Source organism: Muntiacus reevesi, chromosome 11, assembly GCF_963930625.1.
Source record: "Muntiacus reevesi chromosome 11, mMunRee1.1, whole genome shotgun sequence".
Lineage (NCBI taxonomy): Eukaryota > Metazoa > Chordata > Mammalia > Artiodactyla > Cervidae > Muntiacus > Muntiacus reevesi.
The window spans coordinates 33018620-33046245 of NC_089259.1; positions in this window are offsets into that span (position 1 = coordinate 33018620).

Sequence of the window (27626 nt, forward strand, 5' to 3'; positions counted from 1 at the left end):
ACAGGAATAGAATTTTCATGTATCCTCAGCATAATAAAAAGCACTGAGAACAAATCCACAGTTAACACCATGCTTGATGATGAAAGAAAAATAGCTTTCTTCCTTATCAGGAATAAGACATGAATCCCTGACCTCATTGTACTACAAGGTATAGCCAGATAAATTAGACAAGAAAAATAATAAAAGGTATCAAATTGAAAAGGAAGAAGTAGAACTATCTTTATTCATGATGATAAGACCCTATATATAGAAAATCCCAAAGAGTCCACACAATAACCAGAGCCTACAGATGATTCAGCAAATTGCAGAGTACGAGATCCACGTGCCGATATCAGAGTTCCTATACACCAGTAATTACCATCCAGAAAGGAAATTTAAGAGAACAAGTATGTTTACAACAGCATTCAAAGAAGAAAGTACCTAGGAGTAAAATCAAATAAGTATGTAAAAGACTTATACAGTGAAAACTGTAAAACATTGCTGGAAAAAACTTAAAGAAGACCTAAATAAGTGAAAAACACTCCACACCCATGGATTAGAATGTTTAATATTGTTAAAATGGCAATACTGCCGAAAGTGAGCTACATATTCAATATAATCCCTATTAAAATTCTAGTGAAGTTTTTTTGTTTTTGTTTTTTTTACAGAAATGGTAAATCAGTTCATCAAATTCATATGGAACTGTGAGGTTCCAAACACCCAAAATCATTTTGAAAATGAACAAAGTTGAAGGACTCATCTCTCCCAGTTTCAAAACTTGCTATGGTGGTATTGTTCATTCACTAAGTTATGTCTGATTCTTTGTGACTCCATGAACTGCAGCACACCAGGCTTCCCTTTCCTTCACTATCTCCTGGAGTTTGCACAAACTCGTACCCATTGAGTAAGTGATGTCATCCAACCATCTCATCCTCTGTTGTCCCGTTCTCCTCTTGCCTCCCGTTCTCCAATCTTTCCCAGCATCAGGGTCTTTTCCAATGAGTCAGTTCTTCGCATCAGGTGGCCAAAGTATTGGAGCTTCAGCTGGACATAATAATGAAAACCATGTAGCACTGGCACAAGAATAGATATTTAGACCAGTGGAAAAGAAGTGAAAGTCCAAAAATCAACCACACATCACACCAATGGATTTATGACAAAGGTGCCAAGACCACTCAATCTGGAAAGAACAGTGGTGCTGAGACAGCTGAATATCTACCTGCAAGAGAGTGAACTTGGCCCCTTATCTCACACTAGGTACAAAAGTCAATTCAGAGTCAATCAACAACCTAAACAGAAGAGCTAAAACCATAAAAGCCTTAGAAGAAAACAGAGGCAAAAGTTCACGACCTGAATTTGGCAGATTTATTAGACATGACACGAAAAGTATGAGGGAAAAAAAGATGAGATAATTTGGACTTCATTAAAATAGCATTTATTTTTATATTACTGAAATGACTGTGATAAAAATGTCATTGATATCCTTAAAATTATAGCCAGAGGCTTTAGAACAATAAACTACTTTCACTTAAAAACAGTTAACTGGAGTGGATTATGTCCATGCCCTTGGACGGCCTTGGCTGTCGGTGTGTCTGGTAGGTTTCCAAATGCTTCCAGCTGCATCTCCGTGTCTTAGGGCATTGAGTTCCTGAGCCTTGGAAGCCACTCATGTCAGCAGAGCAGGCTGGAGGTGACAGGATGAACACCCCAGCAAATAGTCTTTCATCTGCTTTCAGAAATTACTGCTTAATGACACTGGCTCCATTGCCTCTTGGGTGGGAAAACTCTGAAGCACGTGTTTTATGATACATCCCAGAATTTCCCATGGATTAGGCTCCCATCTCCACTGTGGTGGTAGATTGAATAAGGCACATTTTATCGGCTACCTCCTCTTCCCTGTACCACATCCCCACTCCTTCTATCGTGACCCTGGACCTACCCCACCCCCAAAACCACATGCATTCAAATCCTTGTCTCCGGGTCTAATTCTAGAAGAATTTCAGCTAAACTGAACCCAGCAACCACAACATTTTATGGAGCCCTTTTTAACACAAGCTTTCATCCTAAATATTAGGAATCTGTAAAGAATGAGAGGCCCTCTTGCTCTTGAGTTCACAGCATGTTTCAGTGCTACAGGGCTTCCCTGGTGACTCAGATGGTAAAGAATCTGCTTGCAATGCAGGAGACACAGGAGACCCAGGTTTGATCCCTGGGTCAGGAAAATCCCCTGGAGAAGGGAATGGCAACCCACTCCAACGTTCTTGCCTAGAGAATCCATGGACAGAGAAGCCTGGTGGACTACAGTCCATGAGATCACAAAAAGAGTCAGACACGATTGAGCGACTAGCGCTTTTATATTTTTTCAGTGTTATAGTTGTCATTCTTATTAAAACACTAAGGTTTCTGAGAGGATGGCAGGAAAAAGACACTAATCCAGGAGCCAGACTCACAAATAGGAGAGGAGAGGAAGACGTAGAATTTGAAGAACAAGGAGAGTCTGAGTGACAACTGCATCTCTCTCCTAGACTCTCGGCAGGAACTGCCAGCCCAAGACAGACAAACATGGAAACCTACAAATTAGAAGCAAAGCTGCAGGGAACTGAAGGGGGAGTGCTAAGTGGTGTGACTTCAGTCAAAGGAGTGTGGGCTTCGTGCTTTTATGTCAAGTCCCATCAAATGATGTCATATGTCCCCAATACATCTATACCAACAAACATTCCTGGGTGTGCAAGGATCGGCAGTCACTGACCCCACAGACATAATGCTCCAACCGCACCATCCAGAGCCCAGAGGCAACCATAGGTGCTGGGCACAGCATCCAAGCTGGGGCCATACCTGCTCAAAATCCATGCTCAAAACTTCCTCCATCTTCTCTCTTCCCCACCACTCAAAACCACAGAAGCCAGGGGCCAAGGGGACTCACAGGACACCATAGAAAATTTAAAGAGCTCCACCCTGCCCAGCATGAAGAACCAAGTTCCTCTCTGCTGCCCAAGTTCCCCTCTGACAACGCCCTTTCCCCCAGGAAGGAACTCAGGAAAGGAAGAAACTTGTTCTTGTTTGAGGCAACAAAGAAAACAGTGAAACATAAATAGATGGAGTCTACCCAAGCAGTAAGGAGCTGTTGAAGGCAAAGGAGGAAGTCACACATTCTTTTAAAAATCATCACTCTTATTTCATTAATTCACAATCTCACAAGAAGCAAGTTCTTTCTTTACTGCCCCCCATTGCCCCTTATATAACTTGAGCACTTAGACAGACATAATAACCATATGTGTGCTAAGTTGCTTCAGTTGTGTCTGACTCCGTGTGTCCCCATGGACTGTAGCCCGCCAGGCTCCTCTGTCCAAGGGATTCTTCAGGCAAGAACACTAGAGTGGGTTGCCATTTCCTCCTCCATGGGATCTTCCTGACCCAGGGATGGAACCTGTGTCTCCTGTGTCTCCTGTGTCTCCTGCCTTGAAGGTGGATTCTTTACCACTGAACACTGGGGAAGCCCATAATCACCATCAGTTCAGTTCAGTTCAGTCGCTCAATGGTGTCTGACTCTTTGCGACCCCATGAATCACAGCACGCCATAGAGAGATAATAAAATGTTTATATATTTCTTTGGTTTTAGGCTCTGAAAAAAGAAGTCATCACAGAGAGTTTTGGTTGTTATTGTTCACTCATGATATGTTCCATCATGTCAGACTCTCTGTGACCCCATAGACTATAGCCCACCAGGCTCCTCTGTCCGTAGGACTCTCCTGGCAAGAATCCTGGAATGGGTTGCCACTTCCTTCTCCAGGGGATCTTCCTAACCCAGGGACTGAACACAGGTCCCCCGCACTGCAGATGGATTCTTTATCATCTGCGCCACTAGAGAAGCTCATAGGAAGGCCATCTTCAACTTGCTTCTCCCTTCCATCTTCCAGGGGAAGTCAGTCTTTGGGATCCTGACAGCACTCTTACTACAGTGCAGAGAGACAGTGTGCTCCTTTATCGATGACAGTCACATCAGAAGAGATCTCAAAGGATCATCCCTGAGGTTTGGACATGCACCCACAGACAGGAGGCCTCTCCTCCCCTCTCCCACAGGAGAGCGCAGACTCAGGCAGACCCTTTAGCTTATATAACATTAACGGGGACCCATGAGGTGTGTCTGTGCGTTTCAGCTTGGAGAGAAGTGAGAATTAATAATGAGATAAAATTAGCCACATCGGGTTGAATAATAATACATATCATATCGTCATTTTCCTGCCCAAGGAATACCGGAGGCATGTTCAAACATTTATCACCTCTCAGTACCAAGTTTTCATAAAGTATTTTACTGTCATCCCTAATTAATTCTATCTTTCAACAAGAAATTTAGGATTGGCTGGTATTGTTACCTGACTCTTGCATGTCAGAGACCTGAAGCTAAGGTTAATTAAATGACTTACCCAGATGCCTGTAGGCTATGTGGGCAAGACGGTGTCTTAACAGGGCTGGGGCACAGACACCCCAAGAGAAGGAAATTTCAGAAAGCCTATGCCAGCAGGGGGCACCAGCTACATTACAAATTAGGGTCCCCCCTAGCTTCCTCCTGGTGGAAATCTTACAAGATGGTAAACCCAAGAAGAAAATTGACCCTGAGGGCCCGGCCCATGGCCGCCTCCCCTAAGTATCTGACACCAAACACAGTTCAAGGGTTTCAAACACACTTCACAAACCAACAGACATCTCCTAGTGAGTTTTAAACAATTCAACGTACACACACTACTATAATGTAAGTTAGGTAACCAACAAAGACCTACTGTATAGCACAGGGAACTCTACTCAATACTCCATAGTAACCTATATGGAAAAAGAATCTGAAAAGAGCGCTATAAAGTGATCACTTCCCAGATGGCAAAGTGATAAAGAATCTGGCCTGCCAAAATCCCCTGGAGGAGGAAATAGCAAAGAGTCAGACATGACTGAGCAACTGAACACACAATATGTACAACTAAGACTAACACAACATTGTAAACCAACTATCCTCCAATATAAAATTTAAAAATTGAGTGTAGAACAGAACAAAAAAAGAGTTCAAGATGGGCGATCTTACTTTCAAAGTTCATTTCATTACAATGCCTAGAATCTAACAGTTGTACTTTCCATCCTTCAGGTATTAAGACTTTGGAGGCTTCAGTTTTTTAAAGGCTGTAATAAAAGTCACCAAGAAAGGCAACTCTATTCATAGATAAGTAGTGTCAGTGCTTACAGAGCTCTTAGGTGAGAACCAAAGACAAGGAAGAAGAAGGTTGTTGAGGCTGGGAGAGAGTGTGTGAAGACAGTGACTCTGGGATGCTGGGAACCAATGCCCTGCTCACTGTCCAGCTCAAGGCTGGGTCTCTGGGGATTCTGAGTTCTAAACTCTCACCTTCCATGTCCCACATGGCTTAATGAAAGGATCCTAGACCTGAGTTCAAATTCGCTTCACTGAAGCTACAGGAGATGCTCAATCATATTCCATTTTCCCTCTTTCTATCAAAAGGAAGGCTCAGTCTTACCACCCAGGGAAATCCTTTCTTGTGTGTCACAAGTAGACACAAAGGCACAAAAGTTTACACTTTGTCAGAAGCAAACACTCAAGCACTCGAGGAGCGCTTCTCCAATTCTAATGTGAGTACAAGTCCCTTGAGGATGTTATCAGCATGCAGATTCCAGTTTTGTACCCAAGAAGATGGGCCTGAGATTCTGTGTTTCTGAACAGTCCCCAGGTGGCCGATGTTGATGGTCCCTGTTGAGCATGCATTGAATAGCAAGAAGCCACAGAACCTCCCCCCAAACAAGATCCATTTCACTCAGTTCTCAGTGATGTGTGATGAAAGCATTCTTGAAAACTCTCCAGGTGGATCAGCCACACGACAATTTGGTGAGTGACACAGGAGTCACCTCTTTGACAAAAATAAGGAAAACAACATCACATGTGTGGACTAGTGGTGATGATGCTCTGCAAAGAAACTGTCCCGTGGTTATAATGTTCATTTCCACTCTAGTTAGACCCTACCCGTCTAGCTGTACATATGACCTCTCCTTAGCAACAAGCCATAGCTTCTTGATAATAATGTGCTCATGTGCTCAATCGTGTCCAACTCTTTGTGACCCCATGGACTGTAGCCCACCAGGCTCCTCTGTCCATGGGATTCTCCAGGCAAGCACACTGGAGTGGGCTGCCATTTCCTCCTCTGGGGAATCTTCCTGACCCAGGGATCGAACCCATATCTCCTGCATTACAGGTGGATTCTTTACTGTCTGAGCCATCAGGGTAGCCCAAGAGACGCATTAAATGAGGACCATGGCACAGAGCTGCCATGAGGAAGTGGCGTCTGGGCCTGGCCCACCTGGGCACATTACCAGCAAGCATTTATAGGAAATATAGAATGAAGTGGGGCCCCGAGGCACCAGATCTGATGTCCATGTGTTTCCTTTAATCTAGCTCCACTTGTGCTATTGAATTATGGTTTCTGCACAAATATTTACTTTCATAAACTTTGAAAAGTATGTTAATAAAACGTCCACACTTTCATGTTCTAATATGCCTCTCATTTAATTCCATCTCAAGACAGTCATTACATTTTAATCAATTTTGCTAAGGTATATTTTAATGGAAATAAACACTTTGCTTAATTGGAAGGTCTTTCTAAAAGTTTTTTCTTCTGCCTCTATGCACAGTCACTTTGAGACCAAAGGAGAAGAAGATATAGAAAATTTGAGGATCTCTCAATTTTTCTGCTGCTTCTCCAAAATAAAAGGGTCCCCGAATCTGTCACAGGCTAGCTCTTCATGTGTGAGATACAGCCATCACTGAAAGGTTGGGCCACCACTGGCTCCCTCCTGTGAATTAGAAGTTTCTCTGTGAAAATAAGCAAGGGTGATTTTTTAATTCACTGTTTTAAAAATGTATTTATTTTTAATTGGAGGATAATTGCTTTACAATATTGTGTTGTTTTTTGCCATGCATCAACATGAATCAGCCATAGGTATACATATGTCCCCTCCCTCTTTAACCTCTCTTCCACCTCCCACCCCATCCCACCTCTCTAGGTCATCACAGAGCACTGAACTTGAGCTCCCTGTGTCTGACAGCAAATTCCCACTAGCTACGTATTTTACGTATGGTAGTATAAATGTTTCCATGCTACTCTCCCAATTCATCCCACCCTCTCCTTCCCCCACTGTGTCCACAAGTCTGTTCCCTATGTCTGCTTCTCTATTGCTGCCCTGCAAATCGTTTCATCAGTACCATCTTTCTAGATTCTATATATCCAAGAGTGATTCTGATTCGTCGTCCAGTCTATAGGAAACAGCAAAAGCAAGACATGTGTGTGTCCGCTCACTATGATGTAGAACCCATAACTCCGTTCTCAGTGATCCAAATCTGCTGGTTTCTCTTGAGTTTATGGAAAAAGATAGGATCCCTGGAAATGCTACAAAGAGTTTTGAAAATAAAATTTAACTCAGCCTTTGACACTTACCACACAAGTACCTTTAAAAAGCTGCGTTACATGATGTTACAATTAAAAAGCAAACATCAAAACACGTTGCCACATACAAATATAAAACAACAGGCCGTGTCCTGTAGCATCTGCTTCATGTTAACTGCAGATGTGAAATGCTGATAAAAATTATTATCATTGGTGGGTGTTTTGTACTATATATAATATCACAATGTACTTAATTGGTTCAGACATATTTTAATAAATTTGATCTTAATCCAATCAGGCAGAAATGTTCTGAAAATTTTACATAGTTGTTATTTTAATACCTGAATATTTTCAAGCAAAATGCTTTCAAGGATGTCTTTTTATATTTGGGAATTTGGGATTTGGTTTTCAGAGAATTTGAAAATGCCATAGACATTACAATGCAAGGTTCTTTTTAAAAAATTTTTATTGAAATATAGTTGATTTACAATGTCGTATTAGTTTTGGTGTACAGCACATTGATTTAGTTATACATACACATATATATACATATATATTCTCTTTTTTAGACTCTTTTCCATTATAGGTTTTTATAAGATACTGAAAACGGTTCCATGTGCTATATAGCAGATCCTTGTGGGTTATCTATGTTACACAGAGTAGTGTGTATCTGTTAATCCCAGACTCCTAATTTATCCAATCCTCCCTGCTTCCCTTTGGTAGCCATAAGTTTGTTCTGTATGTCTGTTGAGTTAATTCCTATTTTGTCAATAGGTTCATGTACATTAGTTTTCTAGATATGAGGTTCTTATTCCATTAAAGAAAATTTCACTCCTTTAATGTAAAATCTCAAAGAGAATTTTGGGAAAAGACAAGAAAGAGAGAGAGAAACAAGTCCTTTTATTTAGCATATTTTCCTTTGAATCCTGTATGCAGTTCCACCGACTGTCCAGCTACGGATGGCCCACATCTGACTGTGAAGTCCCAACAGGGACCCCACGGCAAGCATACACCGTAACATTGCACATAAATGCTCCACGCATCCTCAGGTCATTCAGAGGTCAAAAGTAGTTTGCTACAAGTCTCAGTAGCCAAGAAGAGTTCAGAAATAAAAATAATAGAAATAAGAAAGTATCTGTGTTGATGAACGTTGCACCGTGCCTGACACATAACTAGCACTCAATAAAATGAAATAAAATAATAAAATGCCAAGTGATAACTTCCAGATATACAAGCTGGATCTAGAAAAAGCAGAAGAATCAGAGATTAAATTGCCAACATCTGCTGGATCATAGAAAAAGCAAGGGAGTTCCAGAAAAACATCTACTTCTGCTTCATTGACTACTCTAAAGTATTTGACTGGGTAGATCTCAACTAAATGGAAAATTCTTCAAGAGATGGGAATACCAGACCACCTTACCTGCCTACTGAGAAACTTGTATGCAGGTCAAGAAGCAATAGTTAGAACCAGACATGGAACAACAGACTTTCAAAATTGAGAAAGGAGTACATCAAGGGTGTATGTTTTCACACTGCTTATTTAACTTCTACACAGAGTACATCATGTGAAATGCTGGGCTGGATGAATCACAAGCTGGAATCAAGATTGCAGCAAAAATATCAACAACCTCAGATATGTAGATGGTACTACTCTAAAGGCAGAAACAAAGGGAAACTAAAGAGCTTCTTGGTGAGAGTGAAATCGCCTGGCAATCAGTGTCTCAGGCAGCTCAGACGTAGAATATTTTCGTCATCAAGAAATATCTATTCGATCGCCCTGTTCTGAAGAGTTGCCTGGAAGACATATGAGGGAATGGAACAGAGACTGGAGATGGCGGACCAACTGAAGAAATACAAAATGTCCAAAGCAAAATGTACCTCATAGAGGAGTTGGTCAATGTTGGGGGCCAAAGTGAAGGTAACAAATACAATTTTATGGGAACATCAGGGTGTCTGGACATTCATTCTGAGGAATAAAACTAAGGAGAAACTAACTAAATCATTTAAATCCACCTACTTTTATTTTGCATTGTAAAGTACAAAGAAGGAGAACACATCTTTTAAAATCGTAGGTTAGTAGAACACCGAGGGCTGTCATTTTTCAGTGTTAAATACAGATTTAGAGTCAACACATCTCAGAATGAATGGCGTGCTGTTTCGTGATACTTGGAGACAGGCAAGAATACACAGAAATAAAAATTTATGGTACGAGGCATTATTTTAAATTTGGATTTTCATAGTGTTCTTTCAGTGAGGAGATAGCAAGTCTCATCACTTAGAGCTTTTTCGTATGACTTATGATGACAAGTCACCTCTGTGGTTCTATGCACCATTAAATTTTATCTTCAGTATTTTCCCCAAATGAAACCTAAATCTCTATTAAGCCCCAGCCATATAATGCCGTAAATTTCTCCAGAGTAGGGATAACCGTTCCATCTCTGTAGAAAACATCATTTTTTCCACATATGAAAATGATTAAATGAAAAATTTAATGACTGAATCTAGAAAAGCTGCTTTAGGCCACAGAAAATTAGTTTAATCTGCGAATGTGATTAATGCCTGTCGGGGAACCGAACTTCATCATGCCGCCATAGCTCACAATACAACGCGCCACGGAGCTTGCCCCTCTAATGACGCCTGTCTTTGTCCTGTGGGCAGCATTTAGTATAAAACCTCGGTGAGTCTCCGAGTCATGAGACCGTCTGTCTCCACCCTGCTGGACGAGGCAAAGGGAACACCGCCTATCAAAATTATTGACCTGTGACTGAAAAATGGCTCACAAGGAATGTTTTCCTACTCTTAGAATGAGAGCATTCTATTTCATCCTGGAGGTAATTTCAAATAGAGAGAGGGAGGCGGGAGTGTTAAGACAATGAATTAAACAAGACAGCCAGTTAAATTAAGTCATATGCACACACAATTAGCCAAGACCCTGGGGGCCTTGCCATTTGCCTTGTTGTTGTATATGTAAAATTATAACATAAATTTATTTGCATTGGAAGAACCAAATCTTTGCATGTTTGCAAGGAATTGGGGGCACTTCAGTTATACCAGGAAACGTTGATTGATACAGGGTAAGGTCAAGGGACATTGTTTTGATTCTTTATAGTAGTAGTGTTAGTCGCTCAGTCACGTCTGACTCTGACACCATGGACTGTAGCCTGCCAGGCTCCTCTGGCCGTGGGATTCTCCAGGCAAGAATACTGGAGTGGGTTGCCATTTCCTTCTCCAGGGGATGTTCCCTGCCCAGGGATCAAACCCAGGTCTCCTGTATTGCAGGCAGATTCTTTACTATCTGAGCTGCCGGGAAGTCCTTTGATTCTTTATAGCTGTCTGTCAATAATTGAGGCTTAAATTTAACTGTATATTCTCCTTGTGAACTCAGTGGCTCAGTTGTGTCCAACTCTTTGCAACCCCCTGGACTGTAGCCCACCAGTCTCCTCTGTCCATGGGATTTTTCAGGCAAGAATACTAGAGTGGATTGCCATTTCCTTTTCCAGGGATCGTCCCAACCAGGGATAGAATCCATGTCTCCTGAGTCTCCTGCACTGCAGATGCATTCTTTACCCACTGAACCATTAGAGAAGCCCATATTCTACTTACTTTATGATTAATCAACATTAACACAATTTCTTGACCATGAAGATATACATTGATAATTCTCATATAGTAAATATACCAGGAATGAGTAAATTCCTTTAAGAAAAACACTTTTGTCACATCAAATAAACCAATAGACACTAAAACATGCTGTTCCAACACATCAATATTAAGAAGTGTCTGAATATTACCACCAAGAATTCCCTTCATTAACAGTCACAGATGTCAAAAGTTATAATTGACAAATGCTGACATTATAATGTTTGTTTTCTTTTTCCCTGTATTAGTGATCTGTTGCCATGTAACAAAGTGATTTCTGAACACAGTGCCTGTCTCATCTATTTCTGTGGACAGGAGCTGGGCTGGCCTGAGCTGAGGGGACCAGGCTGGGATTGAAGTGTCAGTCAAGGCCACAGTCTTCCTGGGGTACAGACGAGGAACTGCCAACCCACACAGGAAATAGAGGGGAAGGCAGAGGTTTGCAGGAGGAAAAGTCAGTGCAATCAGTCCTGTTTAGCCTGAGGTCTCCGGGAGACACTGAGGTAGTAGCCTGTCATAGAGTCTGTGCGGAGAGGCTGAGCATGCAGACGCAGTAGCTGCGAGGATCCAGGAGGCAGGCTCTGGAGCATGGGTGCAAATGACCAGGGCAGGACAGCAGGTGCCTCCAACATGCAAGGACCAGGCCCAGGGAGAAGACCTAGAGAGGAGCAGTAGGCATAGGGGTCAACACTGATAGATGATGGTGATGACAAAACCAGAAGCCAAGAAAACAGAGAGTAACAAGGAAGAAAAAGTCCCTGTTCACTTTCTCTGAAATGCTATAAGGAGTTACAGTCATACAAGGGATGAAATATGTCCATTTGATCTGGTCACTAGAAAATTCATTGCAGACTATTAGAAAGGGTTTTCATTTATTTTCATTTACCCAGTGGGGTAGGAGTTAGATTATAATCTAGGATTTAGAAGTGACAGGAGGAAGTTAAAGTGGTTACCCCAGTGGTCTGTTGCTCTCAACCTGGGCTCTGTCCTCCCAGCTTTCAGTGTTGGGTTTTATCCTGTCTCCCACCTGGTCTCTGAAGTGATGTCACATATGTTAAGACTTTCCTTATGGCACCATTCACTTTAAGGCACTAGTTTCTTTATTAGGGTAACACTAATTGATATAACAGATAAGTCCTATAGCTCAGTGGCTTAGTCTCATAATATTTAATTTCTCACTATGTAAAATTTCATGCTTCCCAAGTGTCTCAGTGGTAAAGAATCCACCTGCTGAGCAGGAAATGTGGGTTCAATTCCTGGGTCAGGAAGATCCCATGGATTTGGAAACCCACTGCACTATTCTTGCCTGGAGAATTCAATGGACAGAGGAGCCTGGTGAGCTATGGTCCTTGTGGTTGCAAAGAGTTGGATACAACTTAGCGCCTAAACAACAAACATAAATTTTCACTGGTGGTGAGGGGTAGATAGGATGGCAGTTAATCTTGATAGTCATCAGGGTCCCTAATGAACAGAGGGTCTGCCCGTCTTCAGTACCAGCTTCCAGAGTGACCTCAGCCATTTTACAGTCAGTCAACAGAGGAGAGAAGTCATAGAGCCTGAGAAGAAAAGCTCATTCTTAACTGCTCTGGCCCAGAAGTAACACACGTCACTATTAATGAGAGCTAAGGTAAGAGCATGACCTTACCTTAGGGAAAGTGGGCTGGGGGACTTCATCTTGGTGCGGCAGCCATGTCCCAGACCAACTTTAGAAAATAAATAAGACTGTGAATGTCTGGTCGTCCCCTAGCTACTCAGGTCACACAGAACACTGTGCAACTCTCACAAATGGTACTTCAGAGACAATCCAAGAATCTGAGGAACATCTCATAATATAAACCTTTAAAAAAGATGAAACATGACCTACACTGTAAGTCACATTTGTATTATTCTCTATCTACATCTGAGAGCACCTCATGCTATTTTCTCTCATTTTAATCTGGATGCAGGCGATAGGCCAACCCCTTGGCTCTCTCCAGATTTCATGAGTAGTTATATTCCCTTTGGAAACCATCCTCTTATCACCTAGACCAGCTCTCAAGGACAGGTTGTTCCTCATACTGTTTTTTCTTAGTCTCTGATGGAATGAAGAGGCTAGTAAGGTACTGGTACATGGAGTGAAAAAAATTGGGGAAAACTTTTCAGCACAGATATTTAGAAAAACAAAATATTTCCTTTGGTAGAAAACAAAACTCTCTCTGTCAATAAATTCAAATAAACCCTATGCCATTTTCTGTGCCCTTGATGAGTCCTTATCTTAGGTGTACAGATGTGATTATTGTGGTCTGAATGTTTGTGCCTCACCCCAAATTCACATGTTGACAGTCTGACCCCGGAGAGTGGTGGTGTCGGCAGGTGGGGCCTTTGGGAGGTTTAATGCTCCAGGATACCCCTCGAGCCTACCGCCAGGTGAGGACACAGCAAGAAGACACTGGGTGTAAACCAGGAAGAGGGATTTCCCAGAAGGCACAGCGCCGGTGTCTCCATGTTGGACTTCTCGGCCTCCAGCACTGTGAGCCACCCGTCTCTCTTGTTTATCAACTTGTTTATCGGTGGTATTTGTAATAATGCCTGGAAGGGACCAAGCCAATGACCAGCCTACTTCTCTCCCTCTATTAGTCAGGAACCCCTGTGTCAGATGCACTGGTTTCCATACGAAGAGTGCCACCATTTTCCCTGGGGGGATAGGATACTCCTGGTCCTTCCCACTTTGAGTAGAGTTCAGTTCAGTTCAGTTCAGTCACTCAGTCGTGTCTGACTCGTTGCGACCCCATGAATCACAGCACGCCAGGCCTCTCTGTCCATCACCAACTCCCGGAGTTTACTCAAACTCCGGTCCATCAAGTCGGTGATGCCATCCAGCCATCTCATCCTCTGTTGTCCCCTTCTCCTCCTGACCCCAATTCCTCCCAGCATCAGGGTCTTTTCCAATGAGTCAACTGTTTAAATGAGGTGGCCAAAGTACTGGAGTTTCAGCTTCAGCGTCAGTCCTTCCAATGAACACCCAGGACTAATCTCCTTTAGGATGGACTGGTTGGATCACCTTGCAGTCCAAGGGATTCTCAAGAGTCTTCTCCAACACCACAGTTCAAAAGCATCAATTTTTCGGCACTCAGCTTTCTTCACAGTCCAACTCTCACTTACTCGTCAATTCACCCGGCACCCCCAGTAAGCCCTCCAGCAGTGTCAGACACCAGTAAAAGGAACACCACAGGCATTGTGTTCTGCCAGGAAGCACCAGGATCCAACAATCTTCTCTCTTCTACAGCCTTTTTCCCAGGTGCAATTTAAGTTAAGTAAGGCTTCACACAACTACTGGAGACTTTCCTTCTGTCAAAGGCCTCAGAGAGGCAGCTAACTGGCTCTTCAACAGTCATTGTTCACCAGCTCCCAGGGCAGGACCTGGGCACGGGTGAGGGAGGGCCCCCCTGGCATGTCCTGCTTTATCAATTCACTCTTGCAGAGTTATAAAGATCCTAAGAAAGAAGAAATCCATGCTATGCCAAGCTGATTTTGAAGGGAATGATGATGGAAGTGCTTATGACGGTTTCCCATAAATAAAATACTATGTAGGTTATGGCTTATTGGTGAATTCAAGCTGATTCAGGCCAATTTCCCTGATAACCCCACATGTGCTCACCAGCTGACCCAGGTCTCCAGCTCATCTGCTGGACATTACGGAGATGGTAGGAACATTCTCAGGGGAGGGGAGTGGAGGTACAAATTCACAGGAATGTAAGTATGTGTGTGAAATTTGCTGTATCCAAGGAGTTGTCAGATATACATAATTAGATGATCATGACTTTTATTTTTACAGTAAGCATTAGATATATGTTTTTGAATTGTGGTGCTGGAGAAGACTCCTGATCTCTGGTTCCTCTGCATTTTCTAAAACCAGCTTGAACATCTGGAAGTTCATGGTTCACATATTGCTGAAACCTTCATCTATTTCTGCTTTATTGACTATGCCAGAGCCTTTGACTGTGTGGATCACAATAAACTGTGCGAAATTCTGAAGGAGATGGGAATACCAGACTACCTGACCTGTCTTGAGAAACCTGTATACAGGTCAGGAAGCAACAGTTAGAACTGGACATGGAACAACAAACTGGTTCCAAATAGGAAAAGGAGTACCTCAAGGCTATATATTGTCACCCTTCTTATTTAATTATGCAGAGTACATTATGAGAAACACTGGGCTGGAAGAAGCACAAGCTGGAATCAAGATTGCCGGGAGAAATATCAATAACCTCAGATATGCAGATGACACCACCCTTATGGCAGAAAGTGAAGAACGAAAAAGCCTCTTAATGAAAGTGAAAGAAGAGAGTGAAAAAGTTGGCTTAAAGCTCAACATTCAGGAAACTAAGATCATGGCATCCAGTCCCATCACTTCATGGCAAATAGATGGGGAAACAGTAGAAACAGTGGCTGTCTTTATTTTTCTGGGCTCCAAAATCACTGCAGATGGTGACTACAGCCATGAAATTAAAAGACGCTTGCTCCTTGGAAGGAAAGTTATGACCAACCTAGACAGCATATTAAAAAACAGAGACATTACTTTGCCAACAGAGGCCCATCTAGTCAAGGCTATGGTTTTTCCAGTAGTCGTGTACAGATGTGAGAGTTGGACTATAAACAAAGCTGAGCACTGATGCTTTTGAACTATGGTGTTGGAGAAGACTCTTGAGAGTTCCTTGGACTGCAAGGAGACCCAACCAGTCCATCCTAAAGGAAATTAGTCCTGGGTGTTCATTGGAGGGGCCGATGTTGAAGCTGAAATTCCAATACTCTGGCCACCTGATGCAGAGAGCTGACTCATTTGAAAAGACCTTGATGCTGGGAAAGATTAAGGGCAGGAGGAGAAGGGGACGACAGAGGATGTGATGGTTGGATGGCATCACTGACACAATGGACATGGGTTTGGGTGGACTCCAGGAGTTGGTGATGGACAGGGAGGCCTGGCATGCTGTGGTTCATGGGGTTGTAAAGAGTCGGACACGACTGAGCGACTGAACTAACTGAACTGAGAAGACTCCTGAGAGCCCCTTGGACTGCAAAGAGATCAGACCAGTCAACCCTAAAGGAAATCAGTCCTGAATATTCATTGGAAGGACTGATACTGAAGCTGAAGCTCCAATACTTTGACCACCTGGTGCAAAGAGCCGACTCATTGGAAAAGACCCTGATGCTGGGAAAGATTGAGGGCAGGAGGAGGAGGGGATGACAGAGAATGAGATGGATGGCATCACCTACTCAATGGACATGAGTCTAAGCAAAGTACTGGAGATAGTGAAGGACAGAGGAGCCTGACGTGCCGTGGTTCCTGTGGTCACAAACAATCGGACACAACTGAGCGACTGAACAATGGCAACAAGCATGAGACAGAAAAGGTTAGTATATGCACAATGGCCACAGCAAAAACAGTGATAAACATGTGTAAACATTAATGATATTTAAATTTAAAGACAGCAGAGCTATAAACTCTACAGTTGTAGGACTTTAGACACTACAGAAGTCAGAGTACAAATTTTACTGGTAGAGTAACACCAACTGTGTCTAATTGGTGACAGTTGAAGCTAAGATGGAAGATTATTAAATCCTACCCATATCTCTCTCAACCCATCTTAATGCAGTTCTAACTGTCAGTTTGTAAACTACGTTAAGCAGAAATGCCTTTTTATTTTGTTAAAAGTCATGTCCCATCGGTTACATAAAAAATAATAAAAAGAGAGATCACTTCTGTAGAGAGTTTGGGTCCTCTCCACAACCACCAAGATGGTTTTCCTGTAATATTCAGATAAAGGAAGGTTAGGGTTAGGTTGAATTATGCAGATAAAACTTCAATGCTTTACTTCATTTTGTTTGGATGAACATGGACATTATATTTCTTAAAAAGATAGACATAACTTCCTGCCATTCATCTAAGGACAATTTAGAATAATACATGGAAGTGGCATTTTTTTAAACAATCATTTAACAAGCTAAGTGCTCCTTGAAAAAAGTTATGGACTTCTTGTAACTACTGTGGACTGTGCTCATCCATTTCCGTGAATCTCTATCCACTGCCTGTTTACAAGCAAACACAGTTCAGCAGTTCTTGGCCAATCACTCCTTCACGTGCCATGGCTGTAAGTGTCCTGTCTGTCAGAGGCAGCTGGCTCTGAAACCCAATAGGACCCAACCTGCAAAGATAAGGAAACTAATATAGGCTGTGGCAGTGAGCACTGATCCACCTTTCTGGGTCCACAGCTGCTGCTCTGTTGGTCTCTTGGACTAAAGTCTGGGGTCTTGATGAAGCATTCGGGAACACATCAGGCATTATTCTGGCCACCATCACTGCCCCCAGTGCCACAACTTGACTGCTCGAGGGATAAACTCCTATCTTCTTATTTGAGAGAGGACCCAGAAGATGACTGGATTTCACTGATAAATCCCGAGCTATGACAGCAGTAAGGCCAGTGTTATATGATATAGACTCCATCCGAATTGCTTATGAAACTCCTTCTCTAAGATGACTTCAATTGCCAGAGCAAAGGGTAGGAATCAATATATCTTGTGATGATCAAGGAGAGCACCCTGGTGAGTGACGTCTCATAAGAGAAGTCTCTGGTACAGTCCCCATGCACCATCGTAATATTTCATTACCTTCACTTGACAGCAGTGGCCCAGCTCAGCGGGACAGCCCTGGACTGGGAAGCCAACAGCTTCTGCTGGCTTCTTAAATATGAAACATGCATTAAGTTCATGCTTACTGAAGACACTGGCAAATTACTCCTGACATGGTGCTGTTTGGCTTGATAAATTCAGAGAATATGTCAGGAACTTGGGTAGAGTTATTTGTGAAAAATACTCTCTGCCTTCAAATAGAAAAATAAAGCTTAAGTTACACTGGTCTTTGCAACTAGATGTCTTTAAAATGTGTGCACTTACTCAGGAATATATGACTCTCGGTTTTAAGAGCTACAGAATACATTGTTGCTGTTGTTTAGTTGCTTAATCATGTCCAACTTTTTGCGACCCCATGGACTGTAGCCTGTCAGGCTCCTCCGTCCATGGGATACTAGCAAGAATACTGGAGTGGGTTACCATTTCCTTCTCCAGGCGATCTTCCAGATCCTGGGATCAAACCCATGTCTCCTACTTTGAGAGGAGGACTCTTTACCACTGAGCCACCTGGGAAGCCCATAGAATACGTTGGACTTCCCAGGTGACGCTAATGGTAAAAAATATGCCTGCAATGCAGGAGACCCAGGTTTTATACAGAAGACATATTCTACTGCAAAACTGGATCTTGTTTGATTTTAGAATCACTAGAATATGGTGACTTGGGAGAAATTTCTTTGAAAGCAGCCTGGCTCAGCTTCCTATACTCTGTGACTATTACTGATGAACAAGGTATTGCGTCTGTTCTTTACGTGGCACAAAGTATTTTCTTTCTTCACAGCCCAAAGGCAGAGCCCTAAGCAAGTCTAACCATGAAGGAAATTTTAATTTTTAAGCAGCTGTGAGATGCACGCTGCCCCAGTTGCTGGCACGATCTTCCATTTCGAGCTGACATGTTTATTCTCGGGCATTTAAACTGTGGCCCAGAAAGCCATGAAGGGAGGCCGGTTATAAATGTTAGATTTGATTGGAGATGACATTCCAAAATAAACACGCCAAAGCGCAGTGGAGCATTCTTCCACGCATTTACCCTGCCTCGCACGCGGCCACACCAGCCCTCAGACGCACAAACACCCCGGCACAAACAGCTTCCTTCTCAGCAGCTACACTGCGCTTGGGCTTGCAAACACACTGAGACACCTACATGGTGTCTACCTGACTAGGAGAGGAAAAAGAGTGAAGTGAACATCATCAGTCAAAACAGTGTCATTTCACTCAGCAGACAAATGGGTTAGGAAGGCGTGAAACCCCATCTCCGCAAAGCATCCAAGGCGATGCTTAAAGACGCAGAAGGAAACACTCACCCCAAAGGATCGGCTAGGAAGCCCTTTTTACACATCGCTCAATTCTCTGATGAGAAAATAAATGAATGAGAATAATTAGAAAGGAAGGGATTGTTTTGAAAAGAGAACCACACACAAAAAAGAAATATAAACCAGGCTGGGCCTCCTGCCCAGAAAATCAGGCAAACAAAGACAAAAACCAGGAAAAAAAAATAGAGAAAATTAAAGAAAAGAAGTTATTTAAAAGGCATATTTAGCAAACTATGAAAAAAAAAACCCAGCATGAACATGTGTGTTTAGAAAACAGGACAGCCAGGAGGGAGGAAGAACAGCCGTGGGGAGCAGGAGACACTGAAATCCCCAAATCCATCTTTCTCCAGAGTTTCTACCCTGAGGCACACGCCTACTGTGTTAGCGTGTTCTTGGTAGGGAGGAAACCGAAGGGAAGACTTTATACTGGAGGTCTGAACCCCCGGGCTTGCTCTCATCGCTGCTTTGCCTGGATGGCTGCAAGGACACAGCTAAGGTTGTAGTCCTTACAAAACAATTTCTCTCTCTCTTTTCTTTTTAACCTATTTTATTGACCCAGAGTTGATTTACAATGTTCAACTAATTTATGCCACACAGCAAAGTGATCAGTTATACATATAGGTGCACTCTTTTTCATTTTCTTTTCCATTGTGGTTTAAAACAGAACACTGACTGTAGTTCCCTGTGCTATACCGTAGGACCATGCTGTTTATTCATCCTATATATACTAGTTTGCATCTGCTAATCTCACACTCCTAATTTATCCCTCCCCCACCCGTCCCCCTTGGCAACCACCAGTCTTTTCTCTAAAGACAGCTTCTCCTTGGACCCTCAGTTTGTGTGAGAATCAAGTGTGTGTGTGTGTGTGTGTGTGTGTGTGTGTGTGTGTGTGTGTTGGTATGATGCTGGAAGACACAACAACAGGAGAGAAATATTTGTTGTTGATTTGCTGACACTTCCCAGCATCTTCCTAATCTCACTCCAGCCCGTCACTAGGTTATTTCTGCTCACATTCCTTTCTGTTGCCTCTCCTCCGACAATAAACCCTCTATCAGCTTAAAGGCTGCTATTACTCTTTGTTCTTCACAAAGTATCAGCTAAGTGCTTGTATGCCATCGTGGTTCAGAAACAGGCTACGCCCTCCTGTCTTGTTATTGTTTTGTGTCTGGTGTTTAACGTTAAAGAAGAAGGATGGAGCTGTGACCTCACGTGAACCCAGTGAGGGCTGTGTTGCAGGCAGGTGACAAGCCGTCATCTTAGAAGACTATCTAGAAAGTTCAGGCTTCAGAGGCAAAACACAAGCTTAAACCAAATGAAAGCAAACACTACCCTCAACACATGTAAATTAGATGTTATTAGACTTCTTATCCCCTCGAAATGAAAAAGTGGAAATTCTTAGGAATCAGGCACTCATTTACTTTTTCCATATTCTCTGTGTGTTAACTCTAGGGCAGTACTGTATACAGCTTTGAAATCAGAATGAAAACAAACAATCATTCCTGCCTTTAAGAATCATACTGTCTGATGGAGAGAAAGACACCTTTCTAATTGACTGGAGCGTGAGACAGACTCAAAAGGTGTAGAAGAAAAGTAGAGGTGAAAATAAATTTAGGATGAGCATTGAAAGGATAAAGTACAAATTACCTCAAGTTGTGATTTATATGTGTGTTGTGACATCTTAAACTCTATCAGAGAAGGGCTGTAGAAACTGCTATTATTTGATAATAAAGGTAGATGTTGGCTCCTTTCAGAACACTGTTGAGATGTTAAATATACCAATAAGGTTGGTAGTGATAGCCATATGGATAAAATGAAGAGTGGGTAGCTCCTACATGCAAAGAATTTTACAAATGTATCACATTTGATCCTAGAGATAAAACTAGGTGTCAGGAAAACAGTAGAGCAGGTGGTTCAAGAAAAGGATGTGGGATCAGACAGCCTGAGCGCCAACTCTGTGTCTGTCCTCATTATACATGTGACTACATGCAAGTTACCAAACAACTCCAGTCTTGGTTCTGTTTCTTGGGAAGAGTGTGGATGACTCATTTGGAGAGTTCTTATGAGAAAATTGAAATTAATTCACTTAGCAGAAACAGTGCATTATTATTTTTTAACAAATGGGAAAAACCATGGTTTAGAGAGTTTATGTAACTTTCCAAACACCATAGGCAAGGTTAGTGTCTGAGCTGAGGTTGCACCCAGATCTGCAGACTCTGAAGGCTGAGTCCTTCCTACACTATTGGACGTATTTTAGCAAGTTGTTATGTTTGTTTACAACAGAGTTGTGTATCATATAAATCTTAAAAACTTCCAACCTCAACCACCATGACATCTAAAAATGAAAGTTGATTTTACTTCTGTATTTTCGATTACAACTTTATGTGTGCTTCTCATGTGTCTAATAAGTTTAACTTTAATTAAATGACATAATTTTATGTGGTATTGAATGTTGGCCTGTCTAGCCGGGAACCCGAAGCTGGTGCTCTGTGACAACCTAGAGAGGGGGAATGAAGAGGGAGGTGGGAAGGAGGCTCAAGAAGGAGGGGACATGTGTATACCTATGGCTGATATATGTTGATATATGGCAGAAATCGTCACAATATTGTATTCTAGTTATCCTCCAATTAAAAATTAAATTTTTTAAAAGCTGGCATGTCCAAAGTCTTGTAATGTGCTGATGTCAAATTAGATTTTTTTAATTTATTTATTTTTTAATTGAAGGATAATTGCTTTAGAGAATTTTGTTGTTTTCTGTCAGACATCAATCCTCCATCTTATGATGGAAATGCGTAAACCCTGGCTCACCCAGACACACAGTTTCCTTTCCTGCCAGTGGCCTACATGACACTATCTTTACTTTTATTAGTTGTGGAACAATTTGGAGAATGTGATACTGCAGCTGAATAGTGAACCTAATATTTAAATGATGCTGATGCAGCAAAATCCAAGTAAAGGCGCTCTGTTATTCTCTTTGCTGTCGTCATCAAAAGGAGTGTGCTAACGAGAGAGAATTTGGCAGCCAGAGTAGCGTGGTAAGGCTGGCAGCTGCGGGGGTGTGCTTCATGCTGCAAAATTTACCAAACTGTCTTACTACCACATAGGCCTTTTTTCTCCCGGAATTCAGTTCCTTTCCAATTAGCATCCTCATAGCCCCAAACCAAGGCATTAAGGCACTAGGCATTTCTGATCACATTGACGGAAGGGCATCCTTTGACAAACCCTCCCTTTGATCAGTAACCCCCCTCAAACTTAGGATTTCTAACCTGTGAAGGAGCCCCTAGGAAAAGTAGGTGTCATTGGTCTCTCCACTCTCTTGTGGGGCCTGGGGCTTGGGTAACAAGGTAACAATGCTGACACCTCAGCTACTACTTTTGCTGTGAGGAGAAACATTTCTGTCTCTGCCCCAGGCATCCCTGGTGTTCTGGAGACCTCTGGAAGCCTGGCAGGTGACCCTGTGAGCTTACAGGTAGGGGAGGGCCCAGATCCAACCATTCAGATTGGACTGGGATGCTGGCCCCTCTCGCTTCCTGATCAGAAGTACCTTGGGGCTCGGCTCACACTTAGAAGACTGAGATTTAAACTTCACTTCTCAATGTGGGAAGAAAAACTCAAAAATTGCTCTTAGAGACTGTTACACAAAGTGAACTGAGTCAAACAGAAAAAAATAAATATGGTATTATAACACTTATATGTGGAAGCTAGAAAAATGGTACAGAGAAATTTATTTACAAATCAGAAATAGAGACACAGATGTAGAGAGCAAAGTTAGGGATATCAAGGCAGGAAAAGTTATGAACATCAAGGTGGGAAAGAGCAGTTGGGTGAATTGGGAGACTGGGATTAACATATATACACTGATACTGCGTATAAAATAGATAACTAACGAAAACCTGCTATATAGCACAGGAAACTCTACTCAGTGTTCTGTGGTGACCCAAATGGGAAGAAAATCCAAAAAAGAGGGGATATATGTTTATATATAACAGATTCAATTTGCTGTACAGCAGAAGCTAACACAATATTGTAAAGTAACTATATTGCAATAAAAAAAATTTTTTTTAATCACTTGGGAAATTTTTTTCCCAAACAGTTGCTTGGGAAAATCAAGAATTTCTACTACAATTGATTTGCTCTAAAGGTGAGTATCAGTTTTGAGGAGTATCTGAAGGTGCCAAGGCTGCCTTGTGTGTAGGTTTCTTTGACATTTTCACACTCTTGAAACAGCAGAAAAGGGTCAACACTGAACATAAGGAAAAAATAGGAAGTGGTCTGAGAATGCATGGTCTCTCTCCATGGAGAGTGATAAAATGACTACAGAATCTTCCCATGTATCGTATCACACTTAAAGTGATGAGAAGTTGCACACACGTTTGTGACCAGGGCAGCTCAGGGCTGAATCTCCAGCCCGAATAATGACAAAGAAGACAAAGACCTACAGGCTTCTTGGAAGGCAAAGCCTGGAGAGCTCACAGCACCGTCCACAGCTGCCCATGTCCTGAAGTCTTTTTGAGAAACTGAAGCCCATATTAATTTATTATATGTTTATGTAGGCATTTTATTTAGGAACTTCAAGTCTATAATTTAAAGACTAGAAGCAAATATAAGAAAATAAAACTCCAAGTATTATTCATGAGAACGTTCACTTTATGTGTTTTTGTTCAGTTGCTCAGTCATGTCCAACGCTTTGCAACCCCATGGACTGCAGCACGCCAGGCTTACCTGTCCTTCACCATCTCCCGGAGCTTGCTCAGACTCATGTCCATTGAGTAGGTGATGCCATCCAAACATCTTGTCTCTGTCGTCCCCTTCTCCTCCTGCCTTCAATCTTTCCCAGCATCAGGGTCTTCTCCAATGAGTCAGCTCTTTGCATCAGGTGGCCAAAGTATTGGAGCTTCAGCTTCAACATCAGCTCTTTCAATGTACATTCAGGACTGATTTCCTTTATGATTGACTGGTTTGATCTTTTTTCAGTCCAAGGGACTCTCAAGAGTCTTCTCTAACACCACAGTTTGAAAGCATCAGTTCTTTGGTGCTCAGCCTTCTTTATGGTCCAATTCTCAAATCTGTACATGACTATTAGAAAAACCATAGTTTTGACTATATGGACCTTTGTTGGTAAAGTAATGTCTCTGCTTTTTAATAGGTTTCAGGTGATAATATAATCAATCTGATTTTGGTGTTGACCATCTGGTGATGTCCATGTGTAGTCTTCTCTTGTGTTGTTGGAAGAGGGTGTTTGCTATGACCAGTGCATTCTCTTGGCAAAACTCTATTAGCCTTTGCCCTGCTTCATTCCATACTCCAAGGACAAATTTGCCTGTTACTCCAGGTGTTTCTTGACTTCCTACTTTTGCATTCCAGTCCCCTATAATGAAAAGGACATCTTTTTTGGGTGTTAGTTCTAAGTCTTGTAGGTCTTCATAGAATTGTTCAATTTCAGCTTCTTCAGCATTACTGGTTGGGGCATAGGCTTGGATTACCGTGATATTGAATGGTTTGCCTTGGAAACAAACAGAGATCATTCTGTTGTTTTTGAGATTGCATCCAAGTACTGCATTTTGGACTCTTTTGTTGACTATGATGGCTACTCCATTTCTTCTAAAAGAAGACATACAGATGGCTAACAAACACATGAAAAGATGCTCAACATCACTCATCATCAGAGAAATGCAAATCAAAACCACAATGAGGTACCATTACACGCCAGTCAGGATGGCTGCTATCGAAAAGTCTACAAGCAATAAATGCTGGAGAGGGTGTGGAGAAAAGGGAACCCTCTTACACTGTTGGTGGGAATGCAAACTAGTACAGCCACTATGGAAAACAGTGTGGAGATTTCTTAAAAAACTGGAAATAGAACTGCCATATGACCCAGCAATACCACTTCTAGGCATACACACTGAGGAATCCAGATCTGAAAGAGACACGTGCACCCCAATGTTCATTGCAGCACTGTTTATAATAGCCAGGACATGGAAGCAACCCAGATGCCCATCAGCAGATGAATGGATAAGGAAGCTCTGGTACATATACACCATGGAATATTACTCAGCCGTTAAAAAGAATTCATTTGAATCAGTTCTAATGAGATGGATGAAACTGGAGCCCATTATACAGAGTGAAGTAAGCCAGAAAGATAAAGAACATTACAGTATACTAACACATATATACGGAATTTAGATAGATGGTGGCGATAACCCTGTATGCAAAACAGAAAAAGAGATACAGAAGTACAGAACAGACTATTGAACTCTGGGGGAGAACGTGAGGGTGGGATGTTTTGAAAGAACAGCATGTATATTATCTATGGTGAAACGGACCACCAGCCCAGGTGGGATACATGAGTCAGGTGCTCGGGCCTGGTGCACTGGGAGGACCCTGAGGAATCGGGTGGGGAGGGAGGTGGGAGGGGGGATCGGGATGGGGAATACGTGTAACTATATGGCTGATTCATGTCAATGTATGACAAAACCCACTGAAATGTTGTAAAGTGATTGGCCTCCAACTAATAAAATAATATTAAAAAAAAAAATAAAATAAAAAAAAAAAATAATAAAAGATTCCTGCCCACAGTAGTAGATATAATGGTCATCTGAGTTAAATTCACCCATTCCAGTCCATTTTAGTTGGCTGCTTCTTAGAATGTCGACATTCACTCTTGCCATCAAGACCATTTCCAATTTGCCTTGATTCATGGACCTAACATTCCAGGTTCCTATGCAATATTGCTCTTTACAGCATCGGACCTTGCATCTATCACCAGTCCCATCCACAACTGGGTATTGTTTTTGCTTTGACTCCATCCCTTCATTCTTTCTGGAGTTACTTCTCCACTAATCTCCAGCAGCATATTGGGCACCTACCAACCTGAGGAGTTCCTCTTTCAGTGTCCTATGATTTTGCCTTCTCGTACTGTTCATGGGGTTCTCAAGGCAAGAATACTGAAGTGGTTTGCCATTCCCTTCTCCAGTGGACCACATTCTGTCAGACCTCTCCACCATGACCCAGCTGTCTTGGGTGGCCCCACACGGCATGGCTTAGTTTCATTGAGTTAGACAAGACTGTGGTCCTGTGATCAGATTGGCTAGTTTTCTGTGATTATGGTTTTAGCGTGTCTGCCCTCTGATGCCCTCTCGCAACACCTACCATCTTACTTGGGCTTCTCTTACCTTGGACGTGGGGTATCTCTTCACAACTGCTCCAGCAAACAGTAGCCACTGCTCCTTACCTTGGACGAGGGGTATCTTCTCACCGTCGCCCCTTCTGACCTTGAAGGTGGAGTAGGTCCTCTTGGCCCTCCTGCGCCCACGCAGCAGCCGCTCCTTGGTGGTGGGGCCAAGAATACACAGAAGAACTGTACAAAAAAGATCTTCACAACCCAGATAATCACAATGGTGTGATCACTCACCTAGAGCCAGACATCCTGGAATGAGAAGTCAAGTGGGCCTTAGAAAACATCACTACGAACAAAGCTAGTGGATATGATGGAATTCCAGTTGAGCTATTTCAAATCCTGAAAGATGATGCTGTGAAAGTGCTGCACTCAATATGCCAGCAAATTTGGAAAACTCAGCAGTGGCCACAGGACTGGAAAAGGTCAGTTTTCATTCCAATCCCTAAGAAAGGCAATCCCAAAGAATACTCAAACTACTGCACAATTGCAGTCATCTCGCACGCTAGTAAGGTAATGCTCAAAATTCTCCAAGCCAGGCTTCAGCAATACATGAACCAAGAACTTCCAGATGTTCAAGCTGGTTTTAGAAAAGACAGAAGAACCAGAGATCAAATTGCCAACATCCGCTGGATCATCGAAAAAGTAAGAGAGTTCCAGAAAAACATCTATTTCTGATTTATTGACTACACCAAAGCCTTTGACTGTGTGGATCACAATAAACTGTGGAAAATTCTGAAAGAGATGGGAATATCAGACCACCTGACCTACCTCTTGAGAAACCTGTATGCAGGTCAGGAAGCAACAGTTAGAACTGGACGTGGAACAACAGACTGATTCCAAATAGGAAACACAGTACGTCAAGGCTGTATATTGCCACCCTGCTTATTTAACTTATATGCAGAGTACAAATGAGAAACACTGAACTGGAAGAAGCACAAGCTGGAATCAAGATTGCCGGGAGAAATATCAATAACCTCAGATATGCAGATGACACCACCCTTATGGCAGAAAGTGAAGAGGAACTAAAAAGCCTCTTGATGAAAGTAAAAGAGGAGAGCGAAAAAGTTGGCTTAAAGTTTAACATTCAGAAAATCAAGATCATGGCATCTGGTCTCATCACCTCATGGGAAATAGATGGGGAGACAGCAGAAACAGTGTCAGACTTTATTTTGGGGGGCTCCAAAATCACTGCAGATGGTGACTGCAGCCATGAAATTAAAAGATGCTTACTCCTTGAAAGGAAAGTTATGACCAACCTGGATAGCATATTAAAAAGCAGAGATATTACTTTGCCAACAATGGTCTGTCTGGTCAAGGCTATGGTTTTTCCAGTGGTCATGTATGGATGTGAGAGTTGGACTGTGAAGAAAGCTGAGCACCAAAAAATTGATGCTTTTGAAGTATGGTGTTGGAGAAGACTCTTGA